The sequence below is a fragment of the Rhinoderma darwinii genome, chromosome 5 (genome assembly GCF_050947455.1).
Source record: "Rhinoderma darwinii isolate aRhiDar2 chromosome 5, aRhiDar2.hap1, whole genome shotgun sequence".
Classification (NCBI taxonomy): domain Eukaryota; kingdom Metazoa; phylum Chordata; class Amphibia; order Anura; family Rhinodermatidae; genus Rhinoderma; species Rhinoderma darwinii.
Window position 1 is genome coordinate 229,923,595 of NC_134691.1, and position 23,901 is coordinate 229,947,495.

Below are 23,901 nucleotides of genomic sequence, written 5' to 3' on the forward strand. Positions count from 1 at the left end.
GTAAATTAATCGACTCTCTTATTATATCCTCTCTTTCTTCACTTTCTTCTTTAGATATTTTAGCTTTCCCAATTTTCCTTTTTTCAGCAATTTTACCTTTGCCCACATCAGTATCTTTAATACCTCCTCCTCCACTATTCTCCACTTTTTCCGTTACTGAAGAAACCTCTTCAATATTCGGTTTACTTTTCTCCCTGCTTGCTCCACTCTCTTGTTGCACTCCTCTTCTATGTCTCTTTGGACATATCCTGAAGACATGCCCACCCTCTCCACACATGTTACAAATCTTTTCCTCTTTGCAGTCTTGATAGTCGTGGCCTTCATGCAAACATTTTGTACACACAATCTTTTGACATTCTGCTGTATTGTGCCCATATTCCTTACAGTTCCTGCAAAAAATGTCCATTCCAGAAAAGAACAAATCTCCAGTCGTGTTTCCAATTTTAAAGCGAGCTGGTGGGGTTACCATTTTTCCTGAAGTTCTGTCCAGTTTCATTGAACAAAAAAATCTCCATTTTCCGGTCCAGAAGCCAAATTCATTCAGAACTTTGCCTTTCTCCACAACTTTCTCGCAATACTTCCCTAGGAATATACTAATATCCTCCTCTTCAACATATGGCGAGTACATCTTGACGGTCACAAGACGCTGCCACACAGAAAAGTGTGGTACCAACACCACACCTTCCAACTTTGGATCTTCACGTGACTTCAACAAGTTTACCGAAAACTTCAAATACGTTTCTTCATTGATGAACGTGACGTCATAGACACCTCTCTGTGGGTAGTCCATTACCGCCAGTATGTCCTCCTTGCTCAGCCGAAACAGTCCCAGCAACAAATCTTCGCTCAGGAAACGCAGGTCTTTCTTGGTCCTTTCCAGTTCCGTCACCGTAAAACGAACAGCATTCCTGGTCCTCATATATTCCGGTATGGCCTCCATTCTGATGGTTTTCAGGATAGACCTTCAACACCGAGGTGTCAGGTGGGTGATCGCTCCTCGTTGCCCTGGACTAATCCTCCTCCCCAATAGCAGCAGAGGGGTGAAGTCTCTTGTGAAAGAGACGATCCCCCCAGGCCAAGGAAAAGGGTACCAGGGCACCTCCTGACCAAGAAACAAGGCAATACCCTAAAGCACTACACTTGATCTTAGCCAAAAGGCCGAGAAGCGATAACCCGAATGGGCCGGCCGTTGACCGAGCCTGCCTAATACTGCTGTTCACCCCTTGCAGCGATTGATTCAGCCTACTCCTAGGCAATTCCATGGGGCCCTGCAGGCTCACACACATTTACAGCTACTAAGCGGGAGGGAGGTGAATAAAGGCCGGAGAGGAAGCCAGACAGGATTTGCTTCTTTTGCTTGCACCACAATGCAGTGCTGAAAGAGGAGGAGGAATCTACATAAAAACGCCTTCCTGGCAACGCCCAAATGCCCTCCTGCCATGCAGATAAACACTGGCAGCGGCAGCAAGTGCATGCCCACAGCCACCCCTTGTTCCTTCACACCTTGTATCAGCTTTAATCCAATCCAGTCCGGTGCTGCCTGCTGAGCAGCACTGACCAACACTGCCTGGGCCCAGGCTTTTATCTCTGAGGCAGGCCCCATTATGATGTCAGAAAGCTGGCTCTGGAATCCTGAGGGCTCCACTATGACACGTGCAAAGTTCCGTCTGAACTTTATATAAGACGGTGCGGCTCAGTCAGTCACTCAGTGTTGCCTGAGAGGGCAACACTGCAACAGCCGGCCGCCAGGCTGTCTTTTTTTTGCACAGCTACTTGCCTCCAGGAGGCCACAAGAGGGAGACAAGGGACTGCAAAATGGAAAATAGGCATCCACCAACTTTACAGACAACTTCTCTTTGCTCCTACAACCTCCATCCTTGCACAGTTTGTTATTCTTCCAGGTAACATAGTAACAAATCCAAATTGCTGCTCTCTTTGTAGGCAAGCAAGGGTTTGTTGCAACTGCAATTCTTACTTCTTCTTGAAATGTAGGGACGACAGTACATTCCATCACATCCATCTAGTGTACACAGGTAGGTCCATTGTGGCGGGTAGGCGGCTGGCTGCTTTAATGGCTGTTTGCTGTTCCCCTACTCCACTCCACTCCACTATTTGACTGTGGTGCTGCATCAATCAGTGGCTGGCTCAGGTGCAGCTCTTTAACTTACCTAAAAGGGAGGGCGGAGAGAAGACAAGGAAGGTGAATGAGCTGTTCCAATGTGAAATGCCGGAAACACAGAAACACAGAAGACACACACACACACACACACACACACACACACACACACACACACACACACACACACAACAAGAGGTGGCAATGTATTAATTAATTGCATTTAATAAATGAGCTCATTATCACACATGACTGTACAAATGCATTGTCCAACAGGTGTTGAAATAATGGGATTAAAAGGGGAGATCCCATCAGAAAGACAAAAACAATAGCAAACACAAATAGCACTTTTGGAATCTGATTTTAGTCAACACATAAGGGAAGGGTGCACCGGTCCTGGAAATACTGCAATACCAGGTCAATGCGTGGAGTGGACAGAGCAAGCTCTATTTCCATCTCCCTGTTCGAAAAATCCATTTAATATATGGTCCCCAGATAGGGGACGTATCAGATATTAAACTGATAAGAACAGATACTACACTTGATCTTAGCCAAAAGGCCGAGAAGCGATAACCCGAATGGGCCGGCCGTTGACCGAGCCTGCCTAATACTGCTGTTCACCCCTTGCAGCGATTGATTCAGCCTACTCCTAGGCAATTCCATGGGGCCCTGCAGGCTCACACACATTTACAGCTACTAAGCGGGAGGGAGGTGAATAAAGGCCGGAGAGGAAGCCAGACAGGATTTGCTTCTTTTGCTTGCACCACAATGCAGTGCTGAAAGAGGAGGAGGAATCTACATAAAAACGCCTTCCTGGCAACGCCCAAATGCCCTCCTGCCATGCAGATAAACACTGGCAGCGGCAGCAAGTGCATGCCCACAGCCACCCCTTGTTCCTTCACACCTTGTATCAGCTTTAATCCAATCCAGTCCGGTGCTGCCTGCTGAGCAGCACTGACCAACACTGCCTGGGCCCAGGCTTTTATCTCTGAGGCAGGCCCCATTATGATGTCAGAAAGCTGGCTCTGGAATCCTGAGGGCTCCACTATGACACGTGCAAAGTTCCGTCTGAACTTTATATAAGACGGTGCGGCTCAGTCAGTCACTCAGTGTTGCCTGAGAGGGCAACACTGCAACAGCCGGCCGCCAGGCTGTCTTTTTTTTGCACAGCTACTTGCCTCCAGGAGGCCACAAGAGGGAGACAAGGGACTGCAAAATGGAAAATAGGCATCCACCAACTTTACAGACAACTTCTCTTTGCTCCTACAACCTCCATCCTTGCACAGTTTGTTATTCTTCCAGGTAACATAGTAACAAATCCAAATTGCTGCTCTCTTTGTAGGCAAGCAAGGGTTTGTTGCAACTGCAATTCTTACTTCTTCTTGAAATGTAGGGACGACAGTACATTCCATCACATCCATCTAGTGTACACAGGTAGGTCCATTGTGGCGGGTAGGCGGCTGGCTGCTTTAATGGCTGTTTGCTGTTCCCCTACTCCACTCCACTCCACTATTTGACTGTGGTGCTGCATCAATCAGTGGCTGGCTCAGGTGCAGCTCTTTAACTTACCTAAAAGGGAGGGCGGAGAGAAGACAAGGAAGGTGAATGAGCTGTTCCAATGTGAAATGCCGGAAACACAGAAACACAGAAGACACACACACACACACACACACACACACACACACACACACACACACACACACACAACAAGAGGTGGCAATGTATTAATTAATTGCATTTAATAAATGAGCTCATTATCACACATGACTGTACAAATGCATTGTCCAACAGGTGTTGAAATAATGGGATTAAAAGGGGAGATCCCATCAGAAAGACAAAAACAATAGCAAACACAAATAGCACTTTTGGAATCTGATTTTAGTCAACACATAAGGGAAGGGTGCACCGGTCCTGGAAATACTGCAATACCAGGTCAATGCGTGGAGTGGACAGAGCAAGCTCTATTTCCATCTCCCTGTTCGAAAAATCCATTTAATATATGGTCCCCAGATAGGGGACGTATCAGATATTAAACTGATAAGAACAGATACTACACTTGATCTTAGCCAAAAGGCCGAGAAGCGATAACCCGAATGGGCCGGCCGTTGACCGAGCCTGCCTAATACTGCTGTTCACCCCTTGCAGCGATTGATTCAGCCTACTCCTAGGCAATTCCATGGGGCCCTGCAGGCTCACACACATTTACAGCTACTAAGCGGGAGGGAGGTGAATAAAGGCCGGAGAGGAAGCCAGACAGGATTTGCTTCTTTTGCTTGCACCACAATGCAGTGCTGAAAGAGGAGGAGGAATCTACATAAAAACGCCTTCCTGGCAACGCCCAAATGCCCTCCTGCCATGCAGATAAACACTGGCAGCGGCAGCAAGTGCATGCCCACAGCCACCCCTTGTTCCTTCACACCTTGTATCAGCTTTAATCCAATCCAGTCCGGTGCTGCCTGCTGAGCAGCACTGACCAACACTGCCTGGGCCCAGGCTTTTATCTCTGAGGCAGGCCCCATTATGATGTCAGAAAGCTGGCTCTGGAATCCTGAGGGCTCCACTATGACACGTGCAAAGTTCCGTCTGAACTTTATATAAGACGGTGCGGCTCAGTCAGTCACTCAGTGTTGCCTGAGAGGGCAACACTGCAACAGCCGGCCGCCAGGCTGTCTTTTTTTTGCACAGCTACTTGCCTCCAGGAGGCCACAAGAGGGAGACAAGGGACTGCAAAATGGAAAATAGGCATCCACCAACTTTACAGACAACTTCTCTTTGCTCCTACAACCTCCATCCTTGCACAGTTTGTTATTCTTCCAGGTAACATAGTAACAAATCCAAATTGCTGCTCTCTTTGTAGGCAAGCAAGGGTTTGTTGCAACTGCAATTCTTACTTCTTCTTGAAATGTAGGGACGACAGTACATTCCATCACATCCATCTAGTGTACACAGGTAGGTCCATTGTGGCGGGTAGGCGGCTGGCTGCTTTAATGGCTGTTTGCTGTTCCCCTACTCCACTCCACTCCACTATTTGACTGTGGTGCTGCATCAATCAGTGGCTGGCTCAGGTGCAGCTCTTTAACTTACCTAAAAGGGAGGGCGGAGAGAAGACAAGGAAGGTGAATGAGCTGTTCCAATGTGAAATGCCGGAAACACAGAAACACAGAAGACACACACACACACACACACACACACACACACACACACACACACACACAACAAGAGGTGGCAATGTATTAATTAATTGCATTTAATAAATGAGCTCATTATCACACATGACTGTACAAATGCATTGTCCAACAGGTGTTGAAATAATGGGATTAAAAGGGGAGATCCCATCAGAAAGACAAAAACAATAGCAAACACAAATAGCACTTTTGGAATCTGATTTTAGTCAACACATAAGGGAAGGGTGCACCGGTCCTGGAAATACTGCAATACCAGGTCAATGCGTGGAGTGGACAGAGCAAGCTCTATTTCCATCTCCCTGTTCGAAAAATCCATTTAATATATGGTCCCCAGATAGGGGACGTATCAGATATTAAACTGATAAGAACAGATTTTTACATTTTAATTTTTTTAGTTCTTATTCAGCTATTTCTTATAAAATCTGCGAAACAGAAAAAAGCTTCAGTTCAAACATCTTCCAACAGGACGTTCCATCTTCTTAAATTCCACCAGCTTGAGGCTTTTGGACCCACTCTCTTCCTGTCCAACAAATAGAAGACGTAAATTTCACTTAGGGCCAGCTTTATACAGTCTTTCTCGGAAATGGTGTCTCTTCTGAACAGTAAGATGTTGCGCACCTTCCATAGGGCATTTTTTAAACAGTTCAAGATAATCCACAACACTCTCTTCTTCTCTCCCACAGGATGCTTGAAGTCTCCATACAGCACCACTTCATGGTTCAGGAACCTTAATTCACAGGTAAATTTCAGTAGGATGCCAACAGTTTTCCATACCTTCTGAGCATAGTCACAGTTCCACATTAAGTGCATGACGCTTTCTTCTCCAGGACACCCAGCTCTTGGGCATCTTGGAGTGGAGACGAGCCCTCTTCTATACTGAAATGCCCTGGTAGGGAGACTTTCGTGTAGAATCATCCAAGACAAGTCTTTAAGAACATTGGATAGGTAAGGAGCATTGGTGTTTCTCCATAGCTCCATAGACTTTGATGTAGTGAAGTTACTCACATTTGTTGTCTCTTGGTGACTGTCCAGCAACATTCTCAGCTTTCTGGCATTCTTAAGATGTTCCTGTTCCATACCTTCCAGTTGGTAGACACGGATGGTTCTTTCCAAACATACATACTGCACAGGTGGTAGCAGCAAGGTAGGCTTTGTAAGGGGCAGCTCTATCCACTTTCTCTTTCTGAACACGTGTCCAGCAGCATACCTTAGAAAATAGGCCCAGGTTTTATTCGTCTTGATGTTCTTGAAACACAAGGAGAAATACTGCAGATATAGAAAGCGTTTAAAGAAGATAATCTCCTTTCCTCCATTCTTCTTCTGCTTGTACATTATCTCTCGTCTAACTTTCTCCATTTTTGAATTCCAGATGAAATGGAAACATATCCTTTGGAGTTCCTTAAGACGATTTTCGCTTGGTAGAAAAACCTGGCTCAAGTACAACAGCAGAGGTAGTACTAGTGCCTTGATGACCAAGTTCTTCCCTTCAATTGTTAGCTGTCTGAGTTTCCAAAACTCAATCTTCTTCTTCACCTTTTCACTTATCAGCTCCCAGCTTTCTTTTCCATCATTCTGGGGCGTGAATATGACACCAAGAATTTTGATTCTGTCGCACTGGGTATTGACCTCAGGTAAGTCGAAATCCCTCCATTCCTTCAGTGTGAAGCAGTCACACTTATTCTTATTCAATCTGAATCCTGATGCTTGACAGAAGAAGTCTGTTAGCAGTAGCGCCCTCCTCACAGATTGTTTATTGGAGCATAGAATATTGACATCGTCCATATAGGCACTTACTTTCACTGACTGCCCACCTCCTCCTGGAATCGGCACCCCTCTAATGATCTCATCTTTCCTCAACAGCGTGAGCAGGGGTTCGAGGACACAGATGAAGAGGATGGGCGACAGGGGGCATCCTTGTTTTACCCCAGACATCAGATCCACTTTTCCAGACAAGAAGCCATTAATGGTAACTTGGCTATAGGATTCTTTGTACAGTAATGCGACTTGTTTGATCACTGTCTCAGGAAAATTCATTTTCTTCAGCACAAGCCACAGGAACTCGTGCGAGACTCGGTCATAGGCCTTCTGAAAGTCCAGTGACAACACGGCCAAATCTTGCTTTCTGTCTTTGGAGTACCAGATGCAGTCCCTGATGGTATTTAGGTTATCTGCAATACTTCTACCCGGTACCCCACAAACTTGGTCTTGGTGGATGACCTTGTCGATGTGTTTCTTAATTCTATTAACCAAGATTTTGGATAACACCTTGTAATCGACATTGAGGAGGGTTATTGGCCTCCAATTTTCAAGACTGGTCTTGTCTCCTTTCTTGAACAGCAAAGTAACTATTCCTCTCCTCCATGACTCAGGTAACAGCTCGCTCTTCATTGCTGCTTTGAAGATCTCCAGCAGGTCTTCCTTCAGAGTGTTCCAGAATGTTGAATAGAACTCCACTGATAGACCATCTGATCCTGGAGCCTTCCCTCTTGCGAAACTCTTGATTACACTCAGGAGTTCTCCCAAGGTAAGTTCCTTGCATAAGTCTTCTTTCTCAGCTTGGCCAAGCTTAAGTTCTAGCGCTTCTAGGGCGTGTGAGACAAAAGACATATCTATCTTCTTTTTGTCAAAGAGAGACTGATAGAATTTCTTGGCCTCTTGAAGCATACCTTCTTTGCTGGTTTGACCAGCGATATTGGTCATGATATTTTTCTGTTCCATACTTTTCTTGAAAAAGAAGCGTGAACATTTCTCGTTATTTTCCAACTGTTGCACTTTAGTATTAAAGATCACTTCTTGTCCTTTTTGATGGATGACCTCTTTAATTTCTTTCTTAATTTTTCCCACCAGGTCAGCGATATCAACACCAGCGTTCTTCAAACTCAGGTAAGTCTGTAATTTTGTGTTGAGTCTCTTGTACCACCTTTTCTTCTCTCTGGCTCTTTTAATCCCATAATCTAAGAAGAAGTTCTTGATCTTCTCTTTAGTATTGTCCCACCATTCTAGGATTGATGGAAATTTTCCTTTAGCAGTTGCCCATTTTTTATAGGCTACAATGAATTCCTCCTGCATCACTTTGTCTTCCAGAAAGCTGGTATTTAATCTCCATACTCCTCTTCCTCTTTCATTTGCAGGGATATGAATAGTTGCACTGAGCATTTTATGGTCAGAGAAGATATTGTCTTCAATCTTAATATCCACTGGCTTCATATTTTTGGATGTGAGTACATAATCCAGTCTGGACTTGACTGTAACGTTCTCCCAGGTATAACCTGGTTCAGACCTCTTCAGACTCCTCCATACATCAGACAATTCAAAATCGCAAATGAAATTTTTCCACTGTTGTACGGTTTTATCTACTCTTCTTGCAGCACCTCCAGTTCGATCTTCACTTTCGAGTGCACAATTGAGATCACCTGCTACTACAAGCGATGTTGAGCCGGCAATAAATGGCTGGATATCTTCAATCAATTCTGACCTTTCATTAGTATCAGGTGAGGCATACACATTGAGGAGTTTCACTTCACTCCCATTATAGTCAACAATAACTAAAAGCGCCCTCCCGGGGATAAGTTCAACAAAGGAAATAATTCGGCAATTCTGCCCTTTCAATAAAACGCCTACTCCTGTTGACTTATTTGAATTTTCGCCTGACCAAACCGATTGTCCGTGAGGCCAACTGTCTCTCAGCTCTTTATAGTCCATACTGTGATCTATATCACATTCTTGCAGAAAAACAATATCAAAGTTCAATGTGCTCAAAAACGAAAAAAAGGCAGCCCTTCTGGCAGAGCTCCTCACACTCCTCACATTCAGCGAGAGCAACTTCAGACAGGACATCATTCAGACTTCATGATGACCCATCAGAATCAGAAAGTTCAGGAAGTATATCCCCCAGGCTTGGAGTTGCGAACTCCTGGATATCCATGGTGGGCTGGATAGGTTGGGACATTTCAATTGCCGATACTGGCTGCGGTGTCTCCATTGCCAGCACTGGCTGTACGTCTTTTAATTTTGCCTTCATAGCCTTTTTCGACTTGACACTACTTGACTCAGCCGACTCAACCTTTTTCCTTTTTCTTTTCTCCTCCAGCTCCATCACTTCACCCCAGTCATCCTCTTGGCCATCAGGAAGACTGGGAGAGCGGACATCAGTCACACGAGAACCGCTAGATGACAGACCCTCGGCCTCGGATGGGACATCGGACTCTGTAACTGCTACAGGACCGGCCACCATTACGGAAGGACTCAGGATAATGGATAGGTTCTTTTTTCCCTCTGATACTGGGGCCACCTTCCGTATGAGGCCAGCAACAGATGGCCCAGCAGCAGGCTCCTTGGATAGAATAGTCAGTCCAGGTTGTTGTTGAGCTGACGCTGCAACCTGCGCCCAAGTCTTTACCCTATCTGGGCAATCTTTGAATGTGTGTCTCTTCCCACCACACAGATTACATGTGATCTCCTCCTGACACTCGTCTCTATTGTGGCCAAGCTTCCCACAGTGACTGCAGAAGCGTGTGTCAGCCGCCTCTGCTTTACATCCATCTGGCTTGTGCCCAAACTTCCTACATTTCCTACAATAGGAGGGCATATTGTTGTAGAAAAGATAGCCTCTGTCACGGCCAATGGTGAAATTGGAAGGCGGGTGGTGAACTCCCCCAATCCCATCTGGGTCTGCTCCAAACTTCACCAAAAATTTGTATTTGCCTGTCCATAGGCCAACTTCGTCCATCACCTTCTGGCCATTTTTAATGTCCGTACAATACCGCAGCAGGAACCGAGCAATATTGTCCATGGTGACATACGGATTGTACATGAAGACAGTCACATACGCTTCACCATAGGAGTAGAGCAACGTGAATTTAAGTCCCTCCAGCTCTGGACTCCCCTCTTTCAATTTCAGAGTCTGGTAGAAGTTCTGGCAGGCAGCTGTTGTCTCCAAGACCAGGATGTAATAGTCTTTTGCCGGATGTTGTAGGCAGAGAATGTCATTCTTTTCCACCAGAAGAAGTCCAAACAGGATCTCTGTAGCCAGATGTTTCAATCCGAACTCCTCCCGATAATTTTCTCCAATATCAATTCGGATGCCGTTCTTCACAAAATTTTGTCCACGCTCAAGGAATCGGATTCGGCCATAAGAAGCCATATTATCTGTATCCCTGTCTGGGAACTCAGTCGATCGCCTTCTTGTTCTCCGTGGTCTTCCCCTTATAGCAGCATAGAACTTCAGACAGTAAACTGCCAATGCTCTAAGGCCAAGGGTATGACAGGCTAGGAGACCCTCTGACAAGCCACTTGAGCTTAGCCAAAAGGCCGAGAAGCGATAACCCGAATGGGCCGGCCGTTGACCGAGCCTGCCTAATACTGCTGTTCACCCCTTGCAGCGATTGATTCAGCCTACTCCTAGGCAATTCCATGGGGCCCTGCAGGCTCACACACATTTACAGCTACTAAGCGGGAGGGAGGTGAATAAAGGCCGGAGAGGAAGCCAGACAGGATTTGCTTCTTTTGCTTGCACCACAATGCAGTGCTGAAAGAGGAGGAGGAATCTACATAAAAACGCCTTCCTGGCAACGCCCAAATGCCCTCCTGCCATGCAGATAAACACTGGCAGCGGCAGCAAGTGCATGCCCACAGCCACCCCTTGTTCCTTCACACCTTGTATCAGCTTTAATCCAATCCAGTCCGGTGCTGCCTGCTGAGCAGCACTGACCAACACTGCCTGGGCCCAGGCTTTTATCTCTGAGGCAGGCCCCATTATGATGTCAGAAAGCTGGCTCTGGAATCCTGAGGGCTCCACTATGACACGTGCAAAGTTCCGTCTGAACTTTATATAAGACGGTGCGGCTCAGTCAGTCACTCAGTGTTGCCTGAGAGGGCAACACTGCAACAGCCGGCCGCCAGGCTGTCTTTTTTTTGCACAGCTACTTGCCTCCAGGAGGCCACAAGAGGGAGACAAGGGACTGCAAAATGGAAAATAGGCATCCACCAACTTTACAGACAACTTCTCTTTGCTCCTACAACCTCCATCCTTGCACAGTTTGTTATTCTTCCAGGTAACATAGTAACAAATCCAAATTGCTGCTCTCTTTGTAGGCAAGCAAGGGTTTGTTGCAACTGCAATTCTTACTTCTTCTTGAAATGTAGGGACGACAGTACATTCCATCACATCCATCTAGTGTACACAGGTAGGTCCATTGTGGCGGGTAGGCGGCTGGCTGCTTTAATGGCTGTTTGCTGTTCCCCTACTCCACTCCACTCCACTATTTGACTGTGGTGCTGCATCAATCAGTGGCTGGCTCAGGTGCAGCTCTTTAACTTACCTAAAAGGGAGGGCGGAGAGAAGACAAGGAAGGTGAATGAGCTGTTCCAATGTGAAATGCCGGAAACACAGAAACACAGAAGACACACACACACACACACACACACACACACACACACACACACACACACACACACACAACAAGAGGTGGCAATGTATTAATTAATTGCATTTAATAAATGAGCTCATTATCACACATGACTGTACAAATGCATTGTCCAACAGGTGTTGAAATAATGGGATTAAAAGGGGAGATCCCATCAGAAAGACAAAAACAATAGCAAACACAAATAGCACTTTTGGAATCTGATTTTAGTCAACACATAAGGGAAGGGTGCACCGGTCCTGGAAATACTGCAATACCAGGTCAATGCGTGGAGTGGACAGAGCAAGCTCTATTTCCATCTCCCTGTTCGAAAAATCCATTTAATATATGGTCCCCAGATAGGGGACGTATCAGATATTAAACTGATAAGAACAGATACTACACTTGATCTTAGCCAAAAGGCCGAGAAGCGATAACCCGAATGGGCCGGCCGTTGACCGAGCCTGCCTAATACTGCTGTTCACCCCTTGCAGCGATTGATTCAGCCTACTCCTAGGCAATTCCATGGGGCCCTGCAGGCTCACACACATTTACAGCTACTAAGCGGGAGGGAGGTGAATAAAGGCCGGAGAGGAAGCCAGACAGGATTTGCTTCTTTTGCTTGCACCACAATGCAGTGCTGAAAGAGGAGGAGGAATCTACATAAAAACGCCTTCCTGGCAACGCCCAAATGCCCTCCTGCCATGCAGATAAACACTGGCAGCGGCAGCAAGTGCATGCCCACAGCCACCCCTTGTTCCTTCACACCTTGTATCAGCTTTAATCCAATCCAGTCCGGTGCTGCCTGCTGAGCAGCACTGACCAACACTGCCTGGGCCCAGGCTTTTATCTCTGAGGCAGGCCCCATTATGATGTCAGAAAGCTGGCTCTGGAATCCTGAGGGCTCCACTATGACACGTGCAAAGTTCCGTCTGAACTTTATATAAGACGGTGCGGCTCAGTCAGTCACTCAGTGTTGCCTGAGAGGGCAACACTGCAACAGCCGGCCGCCAGGCTGTCTTTTTTTTGCACAGCTACTTGCCTCCAGGAGGCCACAAGAGGGAGACAAGGGACTGCAAAATGGAAAATAGGCATCCACCAACTTTACAGACAACTTCTCTTTGCTCCTACAACCTCCATCCTTGCACAGTTTGTTATTCTTCCAGGTAACATAGTAACAAATCCAAATTGCTGCTCTCTTTGTAGGCAAGCAAGGGTTTGTTGCAACTGCAATTCTTACTTCTTCTTGAAATGTAGGGACGACAGTACATTCCATCACATCCATCTAGTGTACACAGGTAGGTCCATTGTGGCGGGTAGGCGGCTGGCTGCTTTAATGGCTGTTTGCTGTTCCCCTACTCCACTCCACTCCACTATTTGACTGTGGTGCTGCATCAATCAGTGGCTGGCTCAGGTGCAGCTCTTTAACTTACCTAAAAGGGAGGGCGGAGAGAAGACAAGGAAGGTGAATGAGCTGTTCCAATGTGAAATGCCGGAAACACAGAAACACAGAAGACACACACACACACACACACACACACACACACACACACACACACACAACAAGAGGTGGCAATGTATTAATTAATTGCATTTAATAAATGAGCTCATTATCACACATGACTGTACAAATGCATTGTCCAACAGGTGTTGAAATAATGGGATTAAAAGGGGAGATCCCATCAGAAAGACAAAAACAATAGCAAACACAAATAGCACTTTTGGAATCTGATTTTAGTCAACACATAAGGGAAGGGTGCACCGGTCCTGGAAATACTGCAATACCAGGTCAATGCGTGGAGTGGACAGAGCAAGCTCTATTTCCATCTCCCTGTTCGAAAAATCCATTTAATATATGGTCCCCAGATAGGGGACGTATCAGATATTAAACTGATAAGAACAGATTTTTTTTTTAAGTTGGCTACCCCCTCGCGGGGGTGTCAATGATTTATTACTTAAAATTCAAAAACATTTACAATAAATTACAGCTTTTTTACAATGAATTACAGTAATAAAATCAATTTACATAAAAACACATAAAAGGGGACATGGTGGCAAATTCTTATATATTGGAGTTCCATTCTTTTACAAACCATTTATTTGAAAGGGTGGCATTTCTTTTTTTATCTAATAAATAATAAATGTACATCTCGCTAAAACAAAGACCTAAAACATCGTCAACAGATAAAACATCGTGCTTAAAAATCAGGATGTTCCTGGCCTTCCACAGAGCTTCTTTTACGCAGTTCATCGTCTTCCATGCAATAGTCTTTTGGTTCGCGGTTGGGCATCCAAAGAGTCCATATAAAATCATTTCGTAACTCAAGTCCTTTAGGTCTGCCATCTTCTTCATTAGAGGGAATATCTTTATCCAAATATGTTTAGTAAAATCGCAACTCCAAAAAATATGACGCACGGTCTCCTCAGCCTGGCAGCCTTCCCTCGGACAGATAGCAGACCTCGTGAATCCTCTCCTGAATTGGAATGCCCGGCATGGAAGACATTGATGAACGCAGCTCCAGGCCAGGTCCATCTGTGTATTAAAAAGATAAAACACATTAACCATTTTGAAGATAAAAGCACAGCGTTCATTATTAAAATTTTCAATATTAGTGACGACTTCATTTCCTCTTATGTCTTTTATAAGTTTCTTACTGTTTATCATGTCATTAAAATTTTTCCCTTTAAAATTAAACAAGGCCACTATTTTCTCTAAAATCACGTAATTTGCTGGTAGATTAAAAGCATAAGGTGAGGTTAAAACAATTTCAAACCACCCCATCCTTCGCATAAAAAACCCAGTATTAAAACGTAGAAAATAAGACCAATGATGTTGTTTAAAAAGAGAATTAAGACAGAAACAAAAGTACTTGATTAAAAGAAACCTATTAAAATCTGGAAAGTCTTTGCCACCCTTTGGTTTGATTTTCATTACCGTCTCACGTTTAAGTTTCTCCATTCTGGAACTCCAAAAGAAGGTAAAACAAGCTTTAGTAATTTTTCTTAATAAAACCGTGGGAGGAGGGAAAACCATGCTTAAGTATAAAAGCAAAGGTAAAATTATCATTTTAATTATTAAAATTTTTCCCTCCATGGTAAGCTTCCTCATGTTCCACATGCATATTTTTTGATTTACCTTCTGCGCCACCATGTCCCAACTGATAAAACCATTGTCGTACTCACTGAAGGAGACACCTAAAATTTTAATATTATCAGACACAGGAACCGGTATATCTCTAAGAGCCATGCTTCCTATGTTTAAAATATTACTCTTGCTGAAGTTTACCTTAAAACCGGAAGCACAGCAATAAAACTCGATTTGCCTAAGGGTTCTCTGAAGCGACAGGGCGTCCCTACATAAAACCGCCACATCATCCATGTACCCCACTGCTTTGGCCTCTACGCCGCCTCCCCCGGGCAGGGGGACTCCACGGATACACTTATCGCGGCGAATTGCGCATAACAGAGGCTCCAATGCACATATAAAAAGCAGTGGGGACAAGGGACACCCCTGCTTCACCCCAGAGTTTAAAAATATGTCCTGTGTCTTAAAACCATTCACTAAAATTTTGCTGGTGCATTCTCTGTAAAAGGCTTTAATAGATAATAAAAAACCTTCAGGTATACCCATACGTTCTAAAACCTTAAAAAGATAAAAATGAGAGACACGGTCGAACGCCTTCTCAAAGTCTATAGATAAAATGGCTAGTTTACCTTTTCTAGACCTCGTGTCCTCAATCACGTCTTTTATTAGGTTTAAATTATCCCAGATGCTGCGGCCTGGCACCCCACACACCTGGTCAGAGTGTATAATGTGGGGTATTATGGCTTTTAATCTATTTGCACATATTTTAGCCATAATTTTATAGTCGCTATTTAGAAGGGTTATTGGTCTCCAATTCTTTAAAACTGCGATGTCACCCGTCTTATACAGCAGGGAGACCTCACCCTTCCGCCAGGACTTAGGCAGCATCTTGGAATTAAAAACATCAGAAAAAAGGTTAAAAAGATCCTCTTTTAAAATGTCATAAAATTTTACATAAAACTCACTGGGTATACCGTCCGGTCCGGGAACTTTCCCTGTTTTAAAACTTTTGACAGTTTCTAAAACCTCCTGCTCCGTCAGCTCCTGTAATAAAAAATTCTGGGAGACAGGGTCTAAAACAGTAGTAATCTCCTTCAGTGAGTCACGCATAAAATTATGATCCACAGTCTTAACATTAAAAAGGTCAGTGTAAAACTCATGAACTTTACTTAAAAGACCCTGTACATCTGACACCCCTTCTATATTTTTGATAATTGCCTTTTTGTTATTTATTTTCTTAAAAAAGTACCTGGAGCAGGTCTCGTTCTCCTCCACATGTTGTATTTTTGAACGGAATATAATCTCTTTACCTTTCTGCTCCAGGCACTGGGCTATCTCCTTTTTCAAATTGGTGATGTCATCTTTAACGTCTATGTCATGATCTTGCATTTTGTACAGGGTCTGCAGACGGGTATTGAGAATTTTAAAAAAAGCGTATTTCTCTTTGGCTTTCGCCACGCTTTTCTTAATAAAAAAATCTTTAATTTTCTTTTTCATTTTCTCCCACCATGCACTGATGGGAGTACGTGTATCTCTTACCCGCCTGCTTTCTTGGTAAAATTCAATAAAATCTGCTAAAACCTGTGGATCGTCTAAAAGGGAAACATTCATCTTCCAGGACTTTTTACATACAATATTATTAAGATCATGCTTTACTTTAAAAGATAAAAGCCTGTGATCTGAAAACACATTGGTTAAAACTTCACAATTAAAAGGCAGTAAATTTTCAGAACAAAAGATAAAATCAATCCTGGAGCTACAGGTGGCGTTGCTCCAGGTAACGCCGGCTTCCTCTGGACTGCTCCTGTTACATTCTTTGTATATGTCTTTTAATTTAAAATCAGTCACGATATCCTTGAGCAGTCCAGAGGTCTTGTCATAGTTCCTACTTGTACTGTTGGTAAGCCGGCGTTCTCCTCTCAGGATACAATTAAAATCACCTGCGAGGATAAAAGGCTCAGATGTGTTGATAAAAAGCGGTAAAATCTCCAGCATCCTCGCTCTTTCGTTCTTTTCTGGTGATCCGTAAAAATTTAAAAACTGCCACTTTACACCATCAATAAAAGCTTTAACCATTAAAATACGTCCTGGTAAGATTTCTTGAATAAAATCAATTAAAACGTTTCCCTTAAAAAGAATGGCGACCCCTGCTGATCTGGACTCGTTGGATCCAGACCAGACGGATGGACCATACTTCCAATCCTTTTTGTAATTTTCATATCTCATTGTATGGGGAATGCCGCACTCCTGCAGGAAAAATACAGAGGCTGCCAGGCAAGATAAAAAATTGAAGAGAGCAACCCTTCTCACTTTTGACTTGGCGCCCCTCACGTTGAGGGAGATTCCCATGAGCTCAGACATCGTGGAGAGTAAAAGCAAAATTCTGATTTTAAAATAATAAATAATAGGCGTACTTAAAATCAGATTGCTCCTCCACCAGCAATACCCGAAACCTCACTTGAACTCATGGCCCCGCCCTCATCCGACTCAACTGAAAAGAGGGACGAGGCAGGAGAAGAACTACTGTCGCTGAGAGCTGAGCCAGCAACACTCACCTCGTACACGGGGAGCCCAGACTCGCACAGCCTCACCTGGGTCTCTCTCGGTTGACCGACTGGGTCCATGTCTGGTGGGTCCCCCAAGGGCCCCGCCTCTCCCCCCTGGGCCCGTGAAGGCCGGTCTAGAGGGGGAGGTTGTGCGCATGGCGGGGTGTCCGATAATACGGAGGGAGCAGTGCCCGTCCTCCTCACCAGTGCAGGCGAGGAGGGGGTCCCAGGAGGAGCCACATCTTTCCGCACGGACGTATCCATCTGCTCCTCCCCTGTCTCCCTCCTACTGGCACGTTCTTGCTTCCCCTTTTTACGGGGACCCACCTGTACCCAGTCTTCTCCTTCCGAGTCGGTCTCTAGAGACCCAGGATTAGGAGCAGGCCCGGCACCGCCTGAGCAACCAGCCGTCTGGGATGCCACAGGTTCATCGATGGCCTGCTCCTTTTCTGCCTTCCTCTTGGCCTGCCGTTTTTCCTTCGCGCTGGGCTCATTTTTATCCCCTGAGGTCGCTGGCTGAGAGGCACCTGTTTTGGCTTCGGCTGGCCGTACCCTTGAAGCCCAGGTACCTCTCTGCTCTTTCGCCGCAACAGCTTGCTCTCCTCCTTGAGGACGGGACTGCTCTGCTGGTGGAGCACGTGGGGGCACCTCGGGTTGCTCATCTTCTTCGCCTCGGTACCTATGTGGACAAGCATAATAAAGATGACCAGTTTTTTGACAAAAATTGCATTTTTTCTCTTCTGTACATTCCCTCATTGTGTGTTGTTTACTTCCACAGTTCCTGCAGGTGACATCGCAGTTAAAACTGGTATGTCCATAGGTACCGCAGGCCCTGCAGAAGTTTGGCATTCCTGAGAAATAGAGGTCGCCATTCACATTCCCAAGTTTAAAACGAGCAGGTGGTAGCTTCGTTTCTTGGGTGGAGGGGTCCTTTATTAGCGTAACAATAAATTTCCATTTGACGGTCCACACACCGCACTCGTTCATAACTCTCCCCAGCAGCTTAACGTTCTTAAAGTATGCAGCAAGAAACGCCGCCACTTCCTGATCTTTCACGTATGGGGAATACATTTTAATCACTACGAGTTTGGTTACTTCAAAAGCGTGTTCAATTACCTGGACTCCCAAGGCCATGAGTTCACCTTGTTGCCTCTCAGCTTTTCCCATGGCATCACGGAGGATTCCTTCTCCCATAAAGGTCACGTCGTACACTCCACGCCTTGGGTAGTCCTGGATCGCCAAAATCTCGTTCTTGTGGACCGCCAACCGCTTTTCCAAAATATCGTGGACAAGGAACTTGAGACCACGAGGACCGCCTCCACCCTCTGCCAAGATAAATCTTGCAGTATTCCTCAACCGGGCGTATACCGGCACCGCATCAGGTCCGCCTGCCATTTGCGTGGCCAGGTCGGTACCGCACAGCTTGCGCTGCGCCCTTTGGCTTTAAGGAGACACACCAAAGGGCTGGGGGGGGGATCGCAACTCGTTGCTCAGGACTAAGCCTCTCTCCCAAATAGCAGCACGGGGGTGAAGTCCAGGCGAACCTGGACGATCCCCCGAGGCCGAGAGAGAGGGTACCTGAGCACCTTCTGACTAAAAACCTCCTGTATAAATACACTTGGTCTTAGCCAAAAGGCCGAGAAGCGATAACCCGAATGGGCCGGCCGTTGACCGAGCCTGCCTAATACTGCTGTTCACCCCTTGCAGCGATTGATTCAGCCTACTCCTAGGCAATTCCATGGGGCCCTGCAGGCTCACACACATTTACAGCTACTAAGCGGGAGGGAGGTGAATAAAGGCCGGAGAGGAAGCCAGACAGGATTTGCTTCTTTTGCTTGCACCACAATGCAGTGCTGAAAGAGGAGGAGGAATCTACATAAAAACGCCTTCCTGGCAACGCCCAAATGCCCTCCTGCCATGCAGATAAACACTGGCAGCGGCAGCAAGTGCATGCCCACAGCCACCCCTTGTTCCTTCACACCTTGTATCAGCTTTAATCCAATCCAGTCCGGTGCTGCCTGCTGAGCAGCACTGACCAACACTGCCTGGGCCCAGGCTTTTATCTCTGAGGCAGGCCCCATTATGATGTCAGAAAGCTGGCTCTGGAATCCTGAGGGCTCCACTATGACACGTGCAAAGTTCCGTCTGAACTTTATATAAGACGGTGCGGCTCAGTCAGTCACTCAGTGTTGCCTGAGAGGGCAACACTGCAACAGCCGGCCGCCAGGCTGTCTTTTTTTTGCACAGCTACTTGCCTCCAGGAGGCCACAAGAGGGAGACAAGGGACTGCAAAATGGAAAATAGGCATCCACCAACTTTACAGACAACTTCTCTTTGCTCCTACAACCTCCATCCTTGCACAGTTTGTTATTCTTCCAGGTAACATAGTAACAAATCCAAATTGCTGCTCTCTTTGTAGGCAAGCAAGGGTTTGTTGCAACTGCAATTCTTACTTCTTCTTGAAATGTAGGGACGACAGTACATTCCATCACATCCATCTAGTGTACACAGGTAGGTCCATTGTGGCGGGTAGGCGGCTGGCTGCTTTAATGGCTGTTTGCTGTTCCCCTACTCCACTCCACTCCACTATTTGACTGTGGTGCTGCATCAATCAGTGGCTGGCTCAGGTGCAGCTCTTTAACTTACCTAAAAGGGAGGGCGGAGAGAAGACAAGGAAGGTGAATGAGCTGTTCCAATGTGAAATGCCGGAAACACAGAAACACAGAAGACACACACACACACACACACACACACACACACACACACACACACACACACAACAAGAGGTGGCAATGTATTAATTAATTGCATTTAATAAATGAGCTCATTATCACACATGACTGTACAAATGCATTGTCCAACAGGTGTTGAAATAATGGGATTAAAAGGGGAGATCCCATCAGAAAGACAAAAACAATAGCAAACACAAATAGCACTTTTGGAATCTGATTTTAGTCAACACATAAGGGAAGGGTGCACCGGTCCTGGAAATACTGCAATACCAGGTCAATGCGTGGAGTGGACAGAGCAAGCTCTATTTCCATCTCCCTGTTCGAAAAATCCATTTAATATATGGTCCCCAGATAGGGGACGTATCAGATATTAAACTGATAAGAACAGATTTTTTTTTGATTGAAAAATGCTTTATTGACAATCAATCGTCATCATACAAACATTACTGCGACGCAGCGCAAGCCATGAAGCAGCAAATAATAAATAATAACAGTCGTCAAACATAACATAACATGACAGTATAATACACAGTACAGGCTAGCCTATGCTATACATTACACCACATGCTACACTAACATTCTTGCATTCACTAAAGCCAAACAACAAAGCATTACAGACAAGTGATGGGATAGGGGAGTGGGTAGGAGGGGATAGGGAAGCGGGAAATCACAGGCCCGAAGCTTTATTGAAAGACAACACACAAGAAGGGAGAGTGGGGGGAAGGGGAGTATCAGTCCTCTTCCTCATCGACGTCCGGGCTGTCCCAGGTGGAATAGTCTCTGAGCAGGCTGTGGATCAGCCTGCGGCAGTCCTGGACGGACCCACTCTCTCTCCGCAAAATCAGACGATTCCTGGCGAACCATATAGCGTCCTTAAAACAGTTCATAAGGCGCCAGGCTTCCTGGATTGCTCCATCCGTGGTATTCCCAGGAAATAGTCCATAAAGTACCGAGCGGTACGACAGTCTGTTCCTGGGAACTGAGTCCTTGAGTTCGTGTTCCAAGGCTTTCAACAGACCCTGTGCAAAGGGGCACTGCCAGAAAATGTGCAAAGATGTTTCCTCCGTGAAGGGGCACCTGGGGCAGTACCGGGTCTTGCACAGGTTGCGGGCATGCATGAATGACCTAAGAGGCAGTCCTCCCTGGATGGCCATCCATGAAATGTCCTTGTGCCCGTTGGTCAACCTGCCAGATGACACGTTAGTCCAAACAGTCTCCAACGTGTCGGCATGAAGCCCTGGAACAAACTCCAGTGAGTCCTTTGCTCTGATGTGCTTGTGGATCGTCTTAGGTTTCCACAAGTCGGGCTTAAGACCCTCCAGTTGATGCTCCCTCACAAACCGGACGACATCTCCGTAGAACCAGGGAGCGTGCCAGTTGTAAGGGAAGGAGCTGTCCCACTTATCCCAGCCAAAACCTCGCCAGAGGGGAAGGAGGAAGTAGCGGGACATGGCCTTGCCCGCAGAGCCGTTTGCTGTCCTCAGAGTCCTACGAACACAGTCACATACAAAAGCGATCCGCAGCAGAGTGGGAATGTCGGGTATACCCTTCCCACCTTTGCGGGGCTCCTTGTACATAACAGTCCGCTTTACTCTGTCCATTTTCGAGCCCCAGATGAAGCGAAACACAGTCCTGGTAATGGCCCTCGAGACCGTTGCAAGAGGGGGCCATGCCTGTGCAGTGTATTGTAGCACAGGCAAGACTTCGTTACGCAGGACCATTGCTTTGCCCTCAATAGTGAGTTGTCTGAGGCTCCACAGTCCGATCCTTTGGTTGACTTTGGCCAAGCGTTCTTCCCACGACTTTAGGGCTGCACCTTCCTTACCGAACCAGACTCCCAGAATTTTGATGAAGTCCGGCTTGATAGTAAACGGGAAGGAGGCAGGAGAAGGCAGGTACCACTTTCCGAAGAGCATGGCTTCCGACTTCCCGCAGTTGACTTTTGCCCCTGAAGCGCGTCCGAACTCCTCACAGGTCTGGACGAGTGCAGTCACCGAACTCTGGTCAGCGCAGAAGACGGTCACGTCGTCCATGTACAGCGAGCATTTGACCTCGAAGTGTCCTGGACCTGGTGCGGTGATCCCTCTGATCTCTCCATTCTGCCGGATAGCCTCTGCGAAGAGCTCTATAACACAAACAAAAAGGAGAGGTGAAAGAGGACAGCCTTGTCTAACCCCCGACGATACAGGAAAGGGGTCAGTCTTCCAGCCGTTCACCAGCACCGAGCTGTAAATGTCGCAATACATCAGGTTAACATACAAACAGAACAACCTGCCAAGCCGCAGCCTACGCAGAGCCTTACCCATGAATTCGTGAGAGACCCGGTCAAAAGCCTTCTCCTGATCCAGACTGACCAGGGCCGCGTGTGTACGGCGGCTTTGCATGTAATGCACCGTGTCCCTCACCAGGGCAAGACTGTCGGCCACCCTACGGCCAGGAATGCCGCAGGTTTGGTCCGATCCGATGATCTGTCCGATGACAACCTTCAGTCTGTTGGCCAATACTTTGGCGAGGATCTTGTAGTCCACGTTCAGGAGAGAGATGGGACGCCAGTTTTTCAGGTCACATCTCTCCCCCTTCCGCTTATACAAGATCGTGATCATGCCTTCTCTCAAGGACGGTGGCATTCTACCCTCCACCACCATCTCCTCATAGAGCTCCAGCAGGTCCGGACAGATCAAGTCCCCCAGCGCTACATAGAGCTCTGCTGGGAGACCATCACTGCCCGGGGTCCTGCCGGGTCTGAAGGATCTAGCGGCAGAGAGCAGTTCCTCCACCGTCAGGGGTACATCCATAGCCTCCGTACCTGCAGGATCAAGATGATTAGTGATACCTGACAGGAATTTATCGGCGGCTTCGGGGTCAGTGGTTTTCCGGGAGTAGAGGCTTCGGTAGTAGTCTGTGACGACTCCCATCACCTCCTTCTTCCCAGAATGCATGTTTCCGGTCTCATCTCGAAGTTCCTTCAGGGGCGTGTGGCCGGCATGGAGTTTCCTGAAAAAGAACGAGTTACATTTCTCACCCTTCTCCAGGTTCTCCACCTTGGAACGAAAGACAATTCGCTTGGATTCCTCCTCAAAGTGCCTTTTTAGGCCCTTTTTGGCTTCCTCCAGCTCCTTCCTGACGTCCCAGCCGCATTGAAGGAGGTCTTGCAGGGATCGCAGCTGACGCTGCATCTCTCTGAAGTCTCTCTTCCTCTCACACGCCTGTTGACGACTTTTTGCCTGAAAGAAACAACGAAATTCAACTTTAACATATTCCCACCAGTCACAGGTTTTGTCAAAGAAAACTTTATCATTCCTCCAAACAATATAGGCGTCTCTAAGTTCCGCCAGTACCTCCTCTCTTTCCAGCAGGGCACAATTCAGCTTCCAGGAGCCAGGGCCGGGAGGAAAACCGTGGCCGATGGCACCCTGGAAGAGAATGGCCCTGTGGTCAGAGAAGAAGCAGGGGACCATGGAGTGCCCATGCTGCTTGACTGCCCGGGAGGTGAACACAAAGTCAATCCGAGAACGAAGTGAGCCATCGGGTCGGCTCCATGAATAGTTCACAGAGCCGATCCCCATGGAGCCCACAACGTCCTGCAAGGATGCTTCGGTTACCATCTCGATAAGCAGTTTGGAACTGACATCCAGTTTGATTGAAGTGCCGGAACTTCGTCCATCCTCTTCGATGGGGCAGTTGAAGTCCCCGGCCATCACCACTGCCCTAGTGGTGGCGAGCTGGGTCCGCAGGGTCTGGAATAGTTCCAGGCGCTCAGCCTTCATAGGGGGAGCGTACACGTTGATGAGCCTAATCGGCTCTCCTGCCCAGGAACCGTCTACGACCAACAA

At 46.6% G+C, this 23,901-nt stretch overlaps 1 long non-coding RNA gene, 5 other non-coding genes and 2 pseudogenes across 6 annotated transcripts; 1 reads left to right on the forward strand and 7 right to left on the reverse strand.

The window, feature by feature from the left end:
- Positions 1 to 1,028: 1,028 nt before the first annotated feature.
- On the reverse strand, positions 1,029 to 1,170 carry LOC142654574 (U2 spliceosomal RNA; annotated as a pseudogene).
- Positions 1,171 to 2,496: 1,326 nt separating this feature from the next.
- Positions 2,497 to 2,687, reverse strand: LOC142653556 (U2 spliceosomal RNA). Its single transcript, XR_012848484.1, has one exon. It is a non-coding gene; the product is annotated as a U2 spliceosomal RNA (small nuclear RNA).
- Positions 2,688 to 4,011: 1,324 nt separating this feature from the next.
- LOC142653557 (U2 spliceosomal RNA) lies at positions 4,012 to 4,202 on the reverse strand. Its single transcript, XR_012848485.1, has one exon. It is a non-coding gene; the product is annotated as a U2 spliceosomal RNA (small nuclear RNA).
- Positions 4,203 to 5,520: 1,318 nt separating this feature from the next.
- Positions 5,521 to 5,711, reverse strand: LOC142653895 (U2 spliceosomal RNA). Its single transcript, XR_012848745.1, has one exon. It is a non-coding gene; the product is annotated as a U2 spliceosomal RNA (small nuclear RNA).
- A 427-nt stretch (positions 5,712 to 6,138) lies between these two features.
- Positions 6,139 to 7,266, forward strand: LOC142652860 (uncharacterized). The gene is made up of 4 exons (XR_012847958.1): positions 6,139 to 6,246; positions 6,671 to 6,752; positions 6,850 to 6,932; positions 7,162 to 7,266. It is a non-coding gene; the product is annotated as an uncharacterized LOC142652860 (long non-coding RNA).
- A 4,683-nt stretch (positions 7,267 to 11,949) lies between these two features.
- Positions 11,950 to 12,140, reverse strand: LOC142653558 (U2 spliceosomal RNA). The gene has a single exon (XR_012848486.1). It is a non-coding gene; the product is annotated as a U2 spliceosomal RNA (small nuclear RNA).
- Positions 12,141 to 13,456: 1,316 nt separating this feature from the next.
- On the reverse strand, positions 13,457 to 13,653 carry LOC142654188 (U2 spliceosomal RNA). The gene has a single exon (XR_012848918.1). It is a non-coding gene; the product is annotated as a U2 spliceosomal RNA (small nuclear RNA).
- A 6,651-nt stretch (positions 13,654 to 20,304) lies between these two features.
- Positions 20,305 to 20,482, reverse strand: LOC142653871 (U2 spliceosomal RNA; annotated as a pseudogene).
- Positions 20,483 to 23,901: the final 3,419 nt, after the last annotated feature.